Below are 14097 nucleotides of genomic sequence, written 5' to 3' on the forward strand. Positions count from 1 at the left end.
TGGATGTTTTGTGTGGTAGGTGGACACCTATTAACAAAAGTAATTTGTACTTCCAGTTTACCATGACCGGTTCTCATTTGAGATTCCATGTTATTTATTGCAATCAGAGACGGTGTATGTTCTTTATTAACTGTTTCTTGCTCATTCAGCGTAAAACTGAATAGCATACTAACAGTTTTAAAAGGCATACTTGTACTATGAAGTTCAGTGCTAGTATGCACTGGTTCGTTACTTTTTGAGTATATATATGTCTTGTACTCTGTTCTTTTAAAAAATCTAACAAGTGGTTGCTTTATTTCTCTTTTCTGTACAGTGGTTACCTTCAGTGAAATTACCTACAGTGAAATTAGACTTACCTTCAATAATACTAGCTAGATATGGGAGAAAAAAATCCTTCAATCCTTCATGTTGTTGAAACAATAATTCCTAGTAAATCCCTTTGCAGATTTTACTCATTTTATTTGACATATCCCATGCAAGTGAAAGATTTTGCTGTTTCACCCAATTTCCTGCTTAGGAATTAACCTTGCATTCTGCAGAGAGACTTCTGAGCACCTTGGAGGTGGGTGATGCCTGCACGCCATTTTTCAGCCAGCTTCCAATATTTGTTTGCTCTTCTGTCGTCACAAAAGCACGGTGGAAAATCTAGCTCTGGCAATGTTGGCTGATTCTAGTCACGGACATTCTCCATGCTTGGCTTTTTGTGTGTCAGTAATACTCAGCTGACAAATTCCCTTGAATGAGTCCGTCTTATGGCATCCCTTTCAGTTTCTTTAGAACCACAGAAAAATAAGTCCTTTCTTTTAGGGTGCATGCCCTGTGATGCCACCAGGACCTTTTCATCAGTCCCCTGGCAGTAGTTAAAATGGCTATTTACCTGTTTGGAAAAAAGAAGGCTTTTAGTGAGGTTTGGGGTATTTAGCTATTTATTTGCTCAAATTTCCTTGTAATGTATTCTGATTTCTTTACAGAGCAGTGTTGTTACTTGAATTCTGTCCTGGGTCCATTCCTTCTGGACATTTTTTGACCCTGTTTTTATCAGTTATCTCTGAATTGATTTGAATCTTAACTTTTGGACACTTTTCCTCTTTGAGGGAGGCCTAGCATTTGAGTATGCTTTACTTGCACTTCTGGAATTTCAAGTAAGCAATTGCAGAACTGTTAGAAAAACGAGGCCTAATTTATTGCATGTGTGTATAGATTTAAGGGGGTTGTCATAGTCTGTGGTTTTGTAAATTGTCAAGTCTAACTAAAGGAAAGCATAAAAAAAAAAACCCAGCTAAGCTCAGTTCATGTAGAAACTGAACTTTCTCATCTTCTAAGGGGGGTATCTTCTAATTTAAAACCGTATTGTTAAAAAAGCCCACTAGGTGGCAGATTTCCAAATTTCAAGGGAATTTTTTGTATTAGTTAGTCTCTTTCCGAGCTCATGGCTGTTGCTTTCATAAAGTCAAAAGGCTAATCTGTATTTAAATGAGAAAAGGCATGTTTTCCCCTAGATATGTCTGATCTAAAAAGCATAAAATAAATAATTATTTTATTGTTTTAAAAAATCATTCTTAATTATGGAGAAGAGGTTTTAATGAATTATTGAAGGAGAAGAAGCATAATTGGTTTATTGTCATAGCCAGATTATTCTGATCCTAGAGAACTTGAAAGTAGAAAGAGAAAAAACTGTTTAGATCCTGGTCTCAGCCATATTCTTCTATTTTATGCCACAGCACAAAAAGGCCTGCTTGGGTTTTTGAATCATGAGAATAAGTACTTAAATGATGCACAAGGTAGAAATGAATGGCTTTAAAAAGCAGCACTGTTATGGGTGGAACAGCAAGCATGGATTTGGGTGCTTAAAAGTAAGGGTTTGGTTAGGTGGTATTACAGGAGATTATAATATTCAAGGTAAGATGTTAGGTCTGATGTCTAAAATTCTTTGGGAAAGAACACACTGCATTATTGGATGCTGTCACAGTTTCATCTGTATTTCATTTCCACCTTTATTTGTTTTCTTTAACTTCTGCACTCTCTCATAAAAGTTGCAGCATAGAAGCCCTTATCTGTCTGGCTCAGTACTTTTCTTCTTTCTCCTCTTCTTTTCCTGTGGGCTTCTATAATCTCTAGGCCACATTTTAGCACAGACTTAATAAATTCTCTAATGCTTTCTTTGCTGTTTAGTTTTAATAACCTCAAATTTACCACTAGGTCCTTGAGGACCTTTGCTTGTGTCAAGCTATTGATATCAAAAAAGTCAGCAACCAATTGTTAATTGCATGGTTTCCATGGCAGCATGGATTAAAGTTATCATCTCTAAATTGCAGGCTGAATAAAAATATAAAAAAATCCCTCTGACATGCTTTTTAATCTTACTAACCGTAGAGATTTACAAATTTTCCATCTTTCCTTCTATACTCTTTTGCATGCCTACAATGCATATTTATTGGATTGTGCAGTGGCTTGTTGCTGCACTGTGCATTTACAGCTGGGAAGGCTGTAGGGGATCACAGGTCTTGGGTCTAGATAGCTAATAAAGTTACCAGCATTAGGGGGCCAGGGCTGGGGTGAAGAGTGGGTGGGATGAATTGCCTGACACAGATGCCCTAGTTTCTGTACTGATGTCTTACTGATGAGCAAAATGAATGTAATTTGTAATAGAATCAAGAAGGGATTTAGTGCTTGTTCATGTCTGTCAGGGAGTTGGTAGGTGGACTCGCGTGGTTGGCAGCGCAGCATGCAGCATTCTTGGAAAGCAGGGTGGGGAGACATGGGCCCGTTTTACAGACGAAGAGTTACATCCTTCCGAGTTAACAACAGAACGTTGGTCTAGCATTTCAGAGAGCTGGAAAGCAGAACCAGGAAACGCTGCTTGCTCAGATCCATTTGAGGTGGTGGCATTCAGCACTAGGAGGGAAATCGGAACCAGAACGCTGCACGTGTCGTCATGTGCTAATGGTATTTATGAATATGCAGCACGCTTGCTGTTGGCAGCTGCGCTCTTGGCAGCACATGTGCTCTCAGGGGTAGGAATCTGGCTTTTCCTTGACTTACAGGTAGGCGTGGGTGACCAGATCACTCTGCATTTGCGTAAGGCCTTGTGAAGCGGAGAGCTCCTGGTGGGAGTGATGGTAGGAGTTACGTCTCTATGTAGCTGGCCAGGCTTCCTGCTGTGGGCAGGTTCTCACTTTCTGAGCTTGCTGCTCATTGAGACCTCTGAGATGGTTGCTGCTTTCCGCTCAGTCTCTTCTGCTTAAACTCTCCCAAGCGCTGTGCCCTTTACATAGGTGCCTATCTCCTCCTGAGAGCTGAAACAACAGGTTTGCTATATGTAGTGTGGAACCATATAATCTTTTCGTAGCCTTGCTATGCTTTAAGCCATTTGCCACGCCTGACACAAAATGAAGTCTGTGCTGACTTTTTGGGCGAAAAATCTTTTCCAGTCCTTTAGAGTATGGACAGGGGCCGATATGTTGCCAGAGGTTGGATTTAATTTTTTAACTGCTTTATAGACAATTACCTATTTTCTTTCTTTGTAGTTTTGCATGGTGTCCTATTCTTGGGGTCATTGTGGCCATTGCCCCTCGTGGCTTCATAAATACCTTTCTGTGTCAGGTCATGGCAGTTTCCTGTGTTGCCTTACCTCCTTTCTGAGGATGAAAAGATCTGTGTGGACTCAGCAGGTAAAAAAAAAAAAAAAGAATAGCTAGATATGCTATTAAGCTTAATCACTAAAATATCTGAGTGGAAAGGTGCAAAACCAGAGAGTACATCAGCATCTTGGACATAGCAGACACCTTGTGGTAGGACCACAAGATTCCTGTTGAAGCTCTCAGGCTGCTGTGGAATGGAACTCTTCCATGGATTCCTGTGGGCTCCTGTGGAAGATTTTCTTTCATTGACTTTGGATAAATACCATAAAGCCCAAAGAAAGAAATTAAAAATAAAATGAAAATAGCTGGAATTCAGGAAGTAGACTTGTGGGTGTTTGTGGCTAGCATAGTGCCTTGAACAAAGGCTTTATCTAGTCTTCAAACAATCGCATTAAAAGCTTGTTACTACCATAGTATCTGATGTTCATCTGGTTTAGGTGTAGGGTACATAAATTGCCAGGAGCATGTTACATTAGTGTTATAGATCTTGCTAAAGATCGTTGACAGGCGTGGGTTAAATATCAGATTTAAATAAATACCACCCAAGAAAGGGCTGTTTGAGATCCTAAGTCTAGCCATTGGCCTCATAAAAACCACACCTTCAGTGTGGATAGCAGATCAGTTAATGGCTTGATCAGGAATATATTGATACATATATCTTCAGCTAGGCCCAGAAGGCCCGCATTCAGTGTGGCAAGGATAATCAAGAAGGATGGATACAGTAGAGGGAGAAGCAGGTCATGGAGAGACCCACTGAATGCCTTTAATCAAGTACTGTCATTGCAGTGCTTAAATCGCACAAAAGTGGAAAGAGCAGGGAGTCGTGGGGGCATTACAGAATTAAATCAGGCAGCTGGAATGGTGTGATGTGGGCTCTTTTAAAATGGTTCTGATAAGCATGCCTCATGTTACATGAGAACATAGACATCCAGATGGTAAAATGTGATTGTCCTCTAATTCCAACAGCAAATAATAGAAAAGCAACACAAATCTTGACTAGCTGCATATCATCATCAGTATTTTTTATCTGACCTTACGGGTAGCTATAAACTTGAGCATGGGAACGTTGATAAAGAGCAGATTGCTCCAGCGGTGGGGAAGTAGCTCCTTCGCCCACTCAATTTAGAAGGAGCATAGCAAGACCTGGGGCATCAGCCAATCCTTAGGACAAGCTGTTATTGCTAGGACAGTCTGGCACCGGTTGGCAGCGTCTTGCTTTCCTGCAAAGCAGCTGCTCCTGGCACCAGGTGGCTTTCGGCAAGTACGGGAGCTGCAGTGGCAGTCTCACACAGGAGCACTACGAAGCGTCACCCGTCTGGGGGCAAGCTGCTCTAGATCTCGCTGGGAGCTTTTGGCTTTGCTTGGAGCAAGTTCCCTGTCCTTGTCGCTCTGTTGTGGCTCGATAACGGAGGTCTTACTGCTGATGTAGGCCAAGTGGCTGTGTTAAGAAGGGCTGTTTGAATTTGCACTCGCCCAGGACAAGGAAACAAAACTAATCCTGCATTACGAAGGTGAGTTGTTCTTTAGCGAGCTTGTTGCGCCAGGCAGGGTTTGTGGAAAAGGGCACAGGACGGATTGCGTTGGACAGTATCAGCTGTCATTTTAGAAACAGAAGCATCCAGCTCTGGTTGTGTTTTGCAGTTTTGACTGAGCTGGGTTTAGAAGCTAGACTGATAAGGAGCTGTGATGGGTGAAATTCATTCATTTGGTGTATGCACTCGAAATATTTATGAATACATAAAAACAGTTAGAGAAGAATAAGCAGCCACATCCTAGAAAAGAAATTGTTTCACAGAAAAGACTATATTGCAGCACTGGGAAAAAAATGACTGTGAAGATGTGTCTGTGATATGATGAAATGGTAACAATAACATTTTGCAATGATGCATAACTTCTCCACAAGCTGTGGGAATTACTGATGATATGGAATGAGTGGAATAATTGGATTACAGAGTACTTGAAATAATGAGAATTAGGGGGTTTAGCAACTTACTCCCACTTTCCAAAGGCTTTCTTGTAGATGCCATTACAAAAAAGCTATTTAAGGAAACTTAATACAGTGGAAACTTGTTTGAAAAAAACAATAGATGAAGTAAAGGACTAATTATTCTGTTCTCAGCACAAAAAGCATTAATAGCACAGTGTCGCGCTAACAGCTGTTGAAAACGGAGACCTAAAATTGCTTGCTACAGCAATACTGTGTAGTTTGCTGATGATTAGAGAGGATTTTCAAGAGTAAATGAAATGTTGGATGCAACTTAAAGCAGTCAAATACAGGCAAATAGGCTTTGAGGAAAAAACGTTTGGAAGTTCCCATGCAGTCAGCTGACGGCAACCCCTATATATAGTAGGTTTGTGGATTCTGTCTGCCATAAAATAGTGGATGGAAAGAACAATCGTGACAAGCTTTAGTGAAAAGGGCTGGCAGTTTCATTTTGTGGTGCAGCATCAAGTCCATTAGACGAATCTTGAAAAAATAAAAGAAAAACAGAACTTGGGAGAACATTGCATGGAAAAGGTAAGCGAACTTTAAAATGTTTGTGGTGTTTTACAGAAAAATAAAAGTGGGAGGTTGTTAACAGCCAGGGAAAAAGAGCTATTCTTTTTTTTTCTATTTTTAGTTTCAATGAACAGTGGCATTTCGGATAGGAAAGAAAGATGCATGAGCGTCCTCTAGAGGACACGTAAAACGGTTTCCTACGGGATACCCTTCGCTTCTTTAAGGTTAGGTCGTCCGTCCCTACTGCCGGGCTCCTTGCCTCGCCATCCTGCCGAAATTGTGACGTGGGAAAAAACGGGAGACCTGTTAACGCCGACGCCGGAGCCGCCGGGGCGCTGGCTGTCCCTGCGGGGGCTCTCACGGCGGTGCTGGGGGCGCCCGGGCCCCGCTCGAAGCAGGGCGCGGATCCCGCTTTCCCTGGGTTGTACACAAGTGCGAGGGGGGGCACGGCCGTCTCACATATAGATTTGTCTTCCTGTATGTAGGTTTCCCTGTGCATATGGCACAGAAAAGGTCGCTTTCATTAAAAGCAAAGAGAGGGATCACGCCGTGGCAGCCGAGCACGCAGCTCCGCCGCCGCCGGCGGGAGCCCTGGGACGGCTCCCGGCTGCCCGGGAGGAGGAGGAGGAGCCGGAGCGGGCGGGGGGGAAGGGGCGGCAGGTTTGGGATGAGGCGGGAGGAGGAGGAGCTGGGGCGGCAGGAAGGGTGTTTCCCTGCGCAGCTCCCGGTTGAAGTGACTCAGACAGGAAACTCCCCGCCAGGCGCGGCCCAGGAGCGGAGCCGCCGGGCCGACGCGACCCTCGGCGGCGGACGGGCCGGGCCGGGTCGGGCCGAGCGGAGCCCCCAGGCGGGCAGACAGACGGGCCTCTCCCGCCGCCGGGCAGCGCCGTTCCCGGGAGCCGGCGGCGAGCGGGTGAGCAGCGCTTCCCGGGCCCGGAGCGGCCTCCCCGCGGGGTGGGGGCCGTCCCTGAGGCGGAGGTGGCGGCGACTCCGCCGCTTCGGGTGCGGTTTCGCCCCCCTCCCCCGTTTATAGACGCTTTATCCGGGGCACCGGCGGTTCCCTGCCCCCTCCGCGCACCTCTCGCTAGTGACCGCCAGCCCCACACGCGTGTTTCTGTTTTATTTATTCCTCCCGCCCTGTTTTTGGTGCTCCCCCGGGCTCAGCCCCTCGCAGCAGGCTGCGGGCCGCTGAGCTGCGGGGCCGGGCCCGCCGCGGGGGCGCGGGGCCTCTCCGGGGCCGCCGGCTTGGAGGTGCCGGTGCCGCCGCGGGGGCTCCCGCTGCTTGGACGGAACCGGGCCGGGGGGTGCCGGGCGTCGCCTCGCAGGCGCTGCGGTGGCGGGGCGACGGGAAGGGTCGGGCTTGGCCGGGCGCTGTGAGGCGGCTGTCGGCGGCAGGCGGGCGGGCAGGCAGCGGGCAGGTGGCCGCTCCCTCAGGCGGGACCCCGCCAGTGGGTAAAGCCTCAGGGGTGGTTACTCAAAAGCCAATTTTAGTCTCTTCTTCTGGGTGTGGAGTCTGAATTGTTCTCTCTCACGCGTAGGCCGTGTGTCCGTAACACAGGGGTGGTCGGAGTTCGGCTTCCTAGGCTGTCCGGATTAGATGGGAAAAAATAAAAGTAAAAAGCCCTGTGCAAGTTCCTCCCGCTCTTCAGATGAAGGAGATGACCTAGTGCCTGTCTAAGGACATAGAGTAACTTCCTCTTAAGGAAGTTGAGTTTTATCCAGTTAAAATAACTATGCTCTAGTGAGAGCAGCAATGTAAGCACGAAACTCCCCAGGTGGATGGTCTGGTACCCGGTCCCTCTCCTGCCTGTCTCTGACGAGCAAAGGGATGCAGACAGACATGCACTTCATCTGTGTGAGTCTTCCTGTAGTTCATCAGCAACTCTGCTAATCGTCTTTGCCTTTCAGTAGGCTCTCATTGCCTTGATTTTTATTCCTGCGCCGTTTGATGACAGGTTTGAGTAGCATTTAGACATGTAAATGGTTGGTTGTGCCAGGGAGGCTGTTAGGAGGAAGTTGTCTTTGTGGGATGTAGCCAGTCTGCCTGAAGCGGTGGCTGGAGAGCGTGCATTGGAGGGGGAGGAAAGCTGTCTGGAGGAATTTCTTCTTAATTAGAAGCTTTGCTGTAAACTGTGGGAAATGGAAAGCTTACGCTAATGAGCGACTCCAGCCCTTATTGCATTCCAGTTACATATTTGCCATAACTTTATTATAATAACCTTACTGAACAGGTACACATGCAGTGTTGTTGGTTAGCATGTTTTTCAAAGTAGAACTTCTAATAATACTGTAATGCAATTCTGCGATCTCTGGATTATGTTTATATTAACTGCACTTACACAAACTGGTCTGTGCTCAGACTATCTCTGAGCTCTATGCTAGAAAATGCATTGCTAGTCGTTACTTAAGTGTTCTGGTTCTTGGCTTTATTTAAATCCTACTTTTAACTTTTTAAAATTCTTTTTTGCATTTGCAAACAAAGAGTTTCTCCTGATCTAATGTAAAAGGCTCTTTAAGCGTTCCCAGACAACTGGTCTGTGAAGTCTGGCTGGTGGAGGCAGCCAGTGTTTCTGTAGCTGCCAGGAAGGAGGAGGAGGAATTCAGAAGCGAGTTGTACAGCTGGGGTACAGCAGGAAGGTTTAGTCCCAGTATCATCAAAGTTTGCTCTCTAAAAAACGTATAGTAGGCTTTCTCTGCAGCAGCTTGATTTTTTTTTTTTTTTTTTTTTTTGTAAAGGATTATGTGATTGATGGAATATCTCAATTATACTTTGTGGTTTTCAGATTGCTACACCTAACTTTTTTTTTTTTAAAAAAAAAAAAAAGAATAAACCTCTCAGAATCTTAGACAAATAAACGAGACTCTCCCCCCATTTGCCCTGCTGAAGATGAGTAAGACTTTGTGTGTTTTGTTTACAGACTTTGGGTTTGGTCAGTTCCTGTTGAGGGTCCTGATGAGGAGAGTGGAGTGGTGTTTGAAATGTGTTCAGCAGTGTTAGCTTAAAACCTCTGACTTAGGTTTAAATACTGTGATATCTACTAAGTGGAGCTGAATTACGTAAGTTGTTTTTTAAAAAAAAAAAATCTACGTTATAAGAAAGGGAATGTTCCACAAACAATCCCGACTTTTCAGTTCTTAACTTCTGAAGGTGTGACTTAGAAAAGCTGGTAGTCCTTCAGTGATGTATGTGTAATATCCAAAGCGTTCATTAACAAAATTCTTGTTTTTTCAGTTTGCCTTAGGTGGCAATCGGCCCCTGGGCTTGAACCCACAAATCCTCTTGACCCGTTGCACAGACTTTAAAGCATAATTAAATAATTAACAGATATCTGTTCCAGCTACGTGTTTTATGTTAGAAGTTTGTCTGATATACTTCTTAGTTTTGGTTAGTACTTTGTTTATTCGTTCTGCGAGAGAGGTGCCGTGGAAAGTGGCTAGTTCCTGAGGGTAGGTTTCACGGTCTTGTCATAACTCTCTTTGCAGAATCATCCAATTTTTATTTTTTGTTTTGTTTCTCGAAGATTTCCAAGATGCTCAGGCTGAGGTGGAAGCTTCAGAGCAGTTGGATTGGAGCTGCAAAGTTGGAACAAAAAGATGGAACAAAAAATCCCCACAAAGCTCCTTTTCTTGGATTCAGTTTTATTCATCCTTTGGCCTGAAAGCTGCTAGAATTGCTTGCAGTGCTATACAAGAGAGAATTAATTTTAGCATAATTTCCACACATATTTTGTGTGCACATGAAGACGGTCTCATTTTACAGTCGTTGCTCTGCCTTCTCAGGGCAAGTCCTTCATGTGGTTCCTTTGCTGTACCAACAAGTAAAGTAAACTTTAACGTTGGGCAGCATGTTATACCATAGTGAATCAGAAGTCAACCGAATGATTGACTTCGCTTCTCTTGAAACAGTGACAGTGTGAGTTTCTGAATTTTTATTGTTTACATATTTTTAAATAGCTGTAGTTACTATGGCAAGCCCCAACTTAGTAAGCAATTATTCTTGAACCAAATTAAGCGCTTGTTTACCTAGGGATGCTGCAGGAGCTTGACACAACCCAAGCGTGAATGGCCGGTGAAGTGGTTTGGGTGGATCCATGCATGCACTTGGAATGTGATTCATTTAAACAGTCCTGAGCTTCCATTCGGACATGCTCTCGGTTAGGTCACACAGAGAGGGAGTAGTAAATATAACAGATTTGGAGACTATTGATATTTAGAACATATACCTTGTTACAAGTGGCCTCTGGCAGGCCTTATTCTTGCAGGGCATTCTGTTAGTTTTTCGCTACATTGTTATTTGAATACATAAAAAATGAAAGCCACCTATATTGGTCCTTTTTTGTGCATGTGTGCAGCTCTGACACAGTAACATGAAAGAAGGACATTTCAACATTGTGAAATATGATTGTATACCTACAAAAACTTACTGACAACTTAGTATTGGTACTTATATTTTAAGCTACGGACATCAGTTTAGGATTCTTCTTTACTATACATCTACCCTTAGAAGCTGATGTTTGTAGGGCTCAGGGGTGCACTTTGCTGTGTAGTACTGATAACTGAGAGTGTGTATTGATTTGCTGAGTTTAAGTATAATTCCATTAATCCACATCACCTGCCTTTCTAGTGGTAAAATTGACATATGGTGCATTGATGAGACTTGCTACAGGAAGGCAGAGGGTGCAAAATAGCAGATAATCTTTCTATCTCTTGGCACCAAAAATGTTGTAACTCATCTTTTGGGTAGCTCCTTATCTCTCGTAAACACACTGGCAAAAAACCCTGAAGCTTGTTTTCTTCATAGGACTTAAAAGATTTTCTCTGTGTCAGTGTGTACTGTTTGCTCTCTATTACCTCTATTATGTGCATTCATAAATGTGTGCCTTGTGGAGAAAATCCTGTCTTCGAACAGTTTGGTGTTTTTTTGGAAAAGTGTCAGTCTTGGACTTCTAACTGTAAAAAGTAGGATGATGGTAAATGTGGGTATGGCACAAATAATTGTGAGGCATTTGCCACCTCAGCAGAAAGCTCCCTCCCCTCAGGCTAACCGTCAGCAGGACAGCAAGTGAATTTATAGCTGTGTAGCCTTTCTAGAGAAAGACCATTGCAGGGGAGGTGATTTAAGGTTGTGGGCAGCAGAGTTGAGAGCAGATCTGCCTGGGGAGGGAGCCCAGCTCTCTGAGCCTCCATGGCTGGGAGGTGGTGGTCCCAGGGATGGCTAGGAGCAGCGCTTGTGCTGTGCTGCCATATCCCTTCCCCACATCTTCTGTAGCTGTTTCATCCCACTAGCACTCTGCTCCTGCTGTCAGGGTCCCAAATGGGGCACCGGTCTCGTGGCCTGGTGGGGCACTGAGCTCAGAGAGGGCTCTTGGGGTGGAAATCCCTCTGCAGCCAAACAAGCTGCTTGCTGGGGGCTCCCTGCATGGGACTTACCTGGCTGTGGTCTGCCAGGTGTGGATCTGCAACCCTCCAAGTCACACAGCGAGGGCCCCGTTAAACTCTTCTCAATTACCTGAGAGAAGTAAAGGTGAACATGGTGGTCTTTCAGTTGGGTGGTTGCTCTCTGCTTCTGCCTGTGTGTTGCCAGGGCACCTGTCCCAGCATAGGCACAGCTTAAAGTGAACAGCCTCCCCCAGGAGGGGAGGTTCTACCTACTGACTTTAATAAAGCTTTTCTTATTTCAAATAATTGGGTAACACTAACATGTGAGGAACTGACACTTCTGTTCTTGCTTTTGTTCGAGGTTTTGTTTTGCCGGGGCAGCAGGCTGTGGTGCCTCCCTTTCCCTGGTTTACAAAGCAGTTACTCGTGGAGTGAAGTTGCACAATTTCTCTGTGCTTGGACCAGATGTTGGGAGATTTTCTCAGTTTAATGGTGTGTCTCTTAGCAAGCCTTTCACAGAGCTGGTTTCTGCAGGTCTGCTTTTCAGGAGTGTTAGTCAGGAGGTAGTAGAATGACCAAGCAGCTTTTTAAAGCCAAGAATCACTCATTGGGGCAAAAATTGCCATTTCTCGTTCCCTTCCTCCACAGAAAGGCATCTTAAGACTTCAGACAGCGTGTAGACTTATGCTTATTAGATGGCACTCTCTACAAGTGATTAGAGTTCTCTACAGGGTTGAGTCTTAGTAATGTTCTTATGAATTAGTACAATATTAAGTAAAAGAAAAAAATTAAGTGGTGCTTTTGGTTTTGGAAACAAATACTCCGATTTCAAAACCAGTACTGTGCTTTTATGTTAGGACATAAGTCTCAAGACTTGACATGCTAAGTAGTGATTCCAGCTGTGTAAATGGTACAAGGAGCTTTTGGAGATGCTTACTTTATGCACTACAGGTATACAAGAGATTTGTTTCCAGGGTTTAGATAAAAATATGGTAGTGCTGTATGTCACTTTAGAATACTTTATTTCTGATAAGGACGTGGACACTTTGTTGGCAGGAAATAAAAATGCTGTAGACCTGAACTTGATTTATAGTCGTCTTTCAGTGTAGCTCTAATTATTTTAAGTGGTTCACTGACATATTAAATCAGTAAGGAGAGTACACTCATTATATATTCAAAATTCAGGTAAACTATCATGACACATTGCTCAAGATAGATGTGGATGCTCATCAGGTGATATCAGAAGTAAAGCTTTTGATGAATTTTCACTGAAACTGCATATTTTCATGTATTGTATAGAAATGAAAGTATAAAATGTTACAGATGGTGATCTCTTTTAGAGGAAAAAGAAAGCTTAAGAAACTAAAAGCTATTTGCTTATTTCCGTTTTCCCCTCCACCCTGTCCTGTAGTATTTCCTTAATTTTTTAAGAGACCTATTAAATTATAACTTGCTTCTTGTCTGATTCTTCCCCACCTCTCCAAAATGCACGTAGCTGATTTTTTTAACAGCTTCTGAAGCCTGTTTTTTTAAAATAATGTAATTTTGCAAAATTGTACATTATTCTTGTACTCTGGATGTTAAATAAAAAGCTACTTTTAAGCATGAATAGTAACAATTTGCCTAAAATATCTTCCAACTTATTTTTCAGATAAAGAAGCATACATTTTTTTTGCTTCAGTTAAAGTCGAGGGAGTTGTACTGCTGATTTTAGTAAATACTTTCAGGTAGAGGGAAGGAGTGGGAATGACAGTGTGCAGCCTCTGTTTTAAAGAGTCATTTTTATTGAAGCCTTTGTTCACTTTTTAAACTTAAAATAAGTCCGTGCCAAAGCCAGAGCTTCACCTGCAGGTTTGCATTGAAAAAACCTGCTGGACATAATTAACGCCTGTCATGTATGCTGTAAGGCGGAGCTGGGTGCATAACGCGGAGGCGCTGCGGCAGGGGAACGGGGTGGCTGCCCTGGCCTGGGCAGCTGCCCTCCGCGGTGCTGCGGCTGGCGGCCTCCCTGCAGGCAGGGGCTGCTGCCGGTGAGACTGACCTTGGAGCAACCACATCTGGAAATGGACTCGACAAGAGGGTGTGCGCGCTCTCTCTCCCCCGAGAAAACAACGTTTTCTTCTTTGTTTCTCCCCAGCCTTGTGGACGGAAAGTACAGTTCAAGAACTCACATGCTTAAATAAACAGTTTGTCTAAGGCTGAGGGGTTGCATTATTGCTTAGATTGAAATCTAAAGACTCCAGACTCCTGTCTTTCTCTCGATCTTTGTGGCTCATCTCCCTCACCTGTAATGTGACGGACTGGTGCTCAGCCCACCATCCACTGCTTCTTTCAGCATATGCACACAGGTGCGCCCTTTTTGATTAAAGTAACAGCAGTCCCCCCACACCAAATACAAAGGGCGACCAACCAAACCCCTGTTGAATAGGCATCAGTGACGGCAGTCTTTCTGCAGGATGAAAGGTGCTGTGTCTGAGCAATGACGGGTTAATTCCGAGCGCACGTGCTTTCTCCTCTTCTTTCTGGGGTGGTTATTGCTCTTGCTGCTTCCTTCCTTGTTCTTTGCAGAATCCTCAC

General features: G+C 44.2%; 1 protein-coding gene across 6 annotated transcripts in view; it reads left to right on the top strand.

The window, feature by feature from the left end:
- Positions 1 to 14097, top strand: part of CYFIP1 (cytoplasmic FMR1 interacting protein 1) — an 87155-nt gene that overhangs the window by 1043 nt on the left and 72015 nt on the right. For 2 of the 6 annotated variants that reach the window (XM_075134685.1, XM_075134694.1), the window contains exon 1: positions 1581 to 3671. The exons of 1 other annotated variant lie outside the window; for it this stretch is intronic. The gene's annotated coding sequence lies outside the window, so the exon portion shown is untranslated. Of the gene's footprint in view, positions 1 to 474; positions 563 to 1580; positions 3672 to 6850; positions 7055 to 14097 lie in introns of those variants that run through there. 3 more of the 6 variants (XM_075134666.1, XM_075134658.1, XM_075134650.1) reach the window with 3 other exon arrangements.

The sequence above is a fragment of the Calonectris borealis genome, chromosome 1 (genome assembly GCF_964195595.1).
Source record: "Calonectris borealis chromosome 1, bCalBor7.hap1.2, whole genome shotgun sequence".
Taxonomy (NCBI): domain Eukaryota; kingdom Metazoa; phylum Chordata; class Aves; order Procellariiformes; family Procellariidae; genus Calonectris; species Calonectris borealis.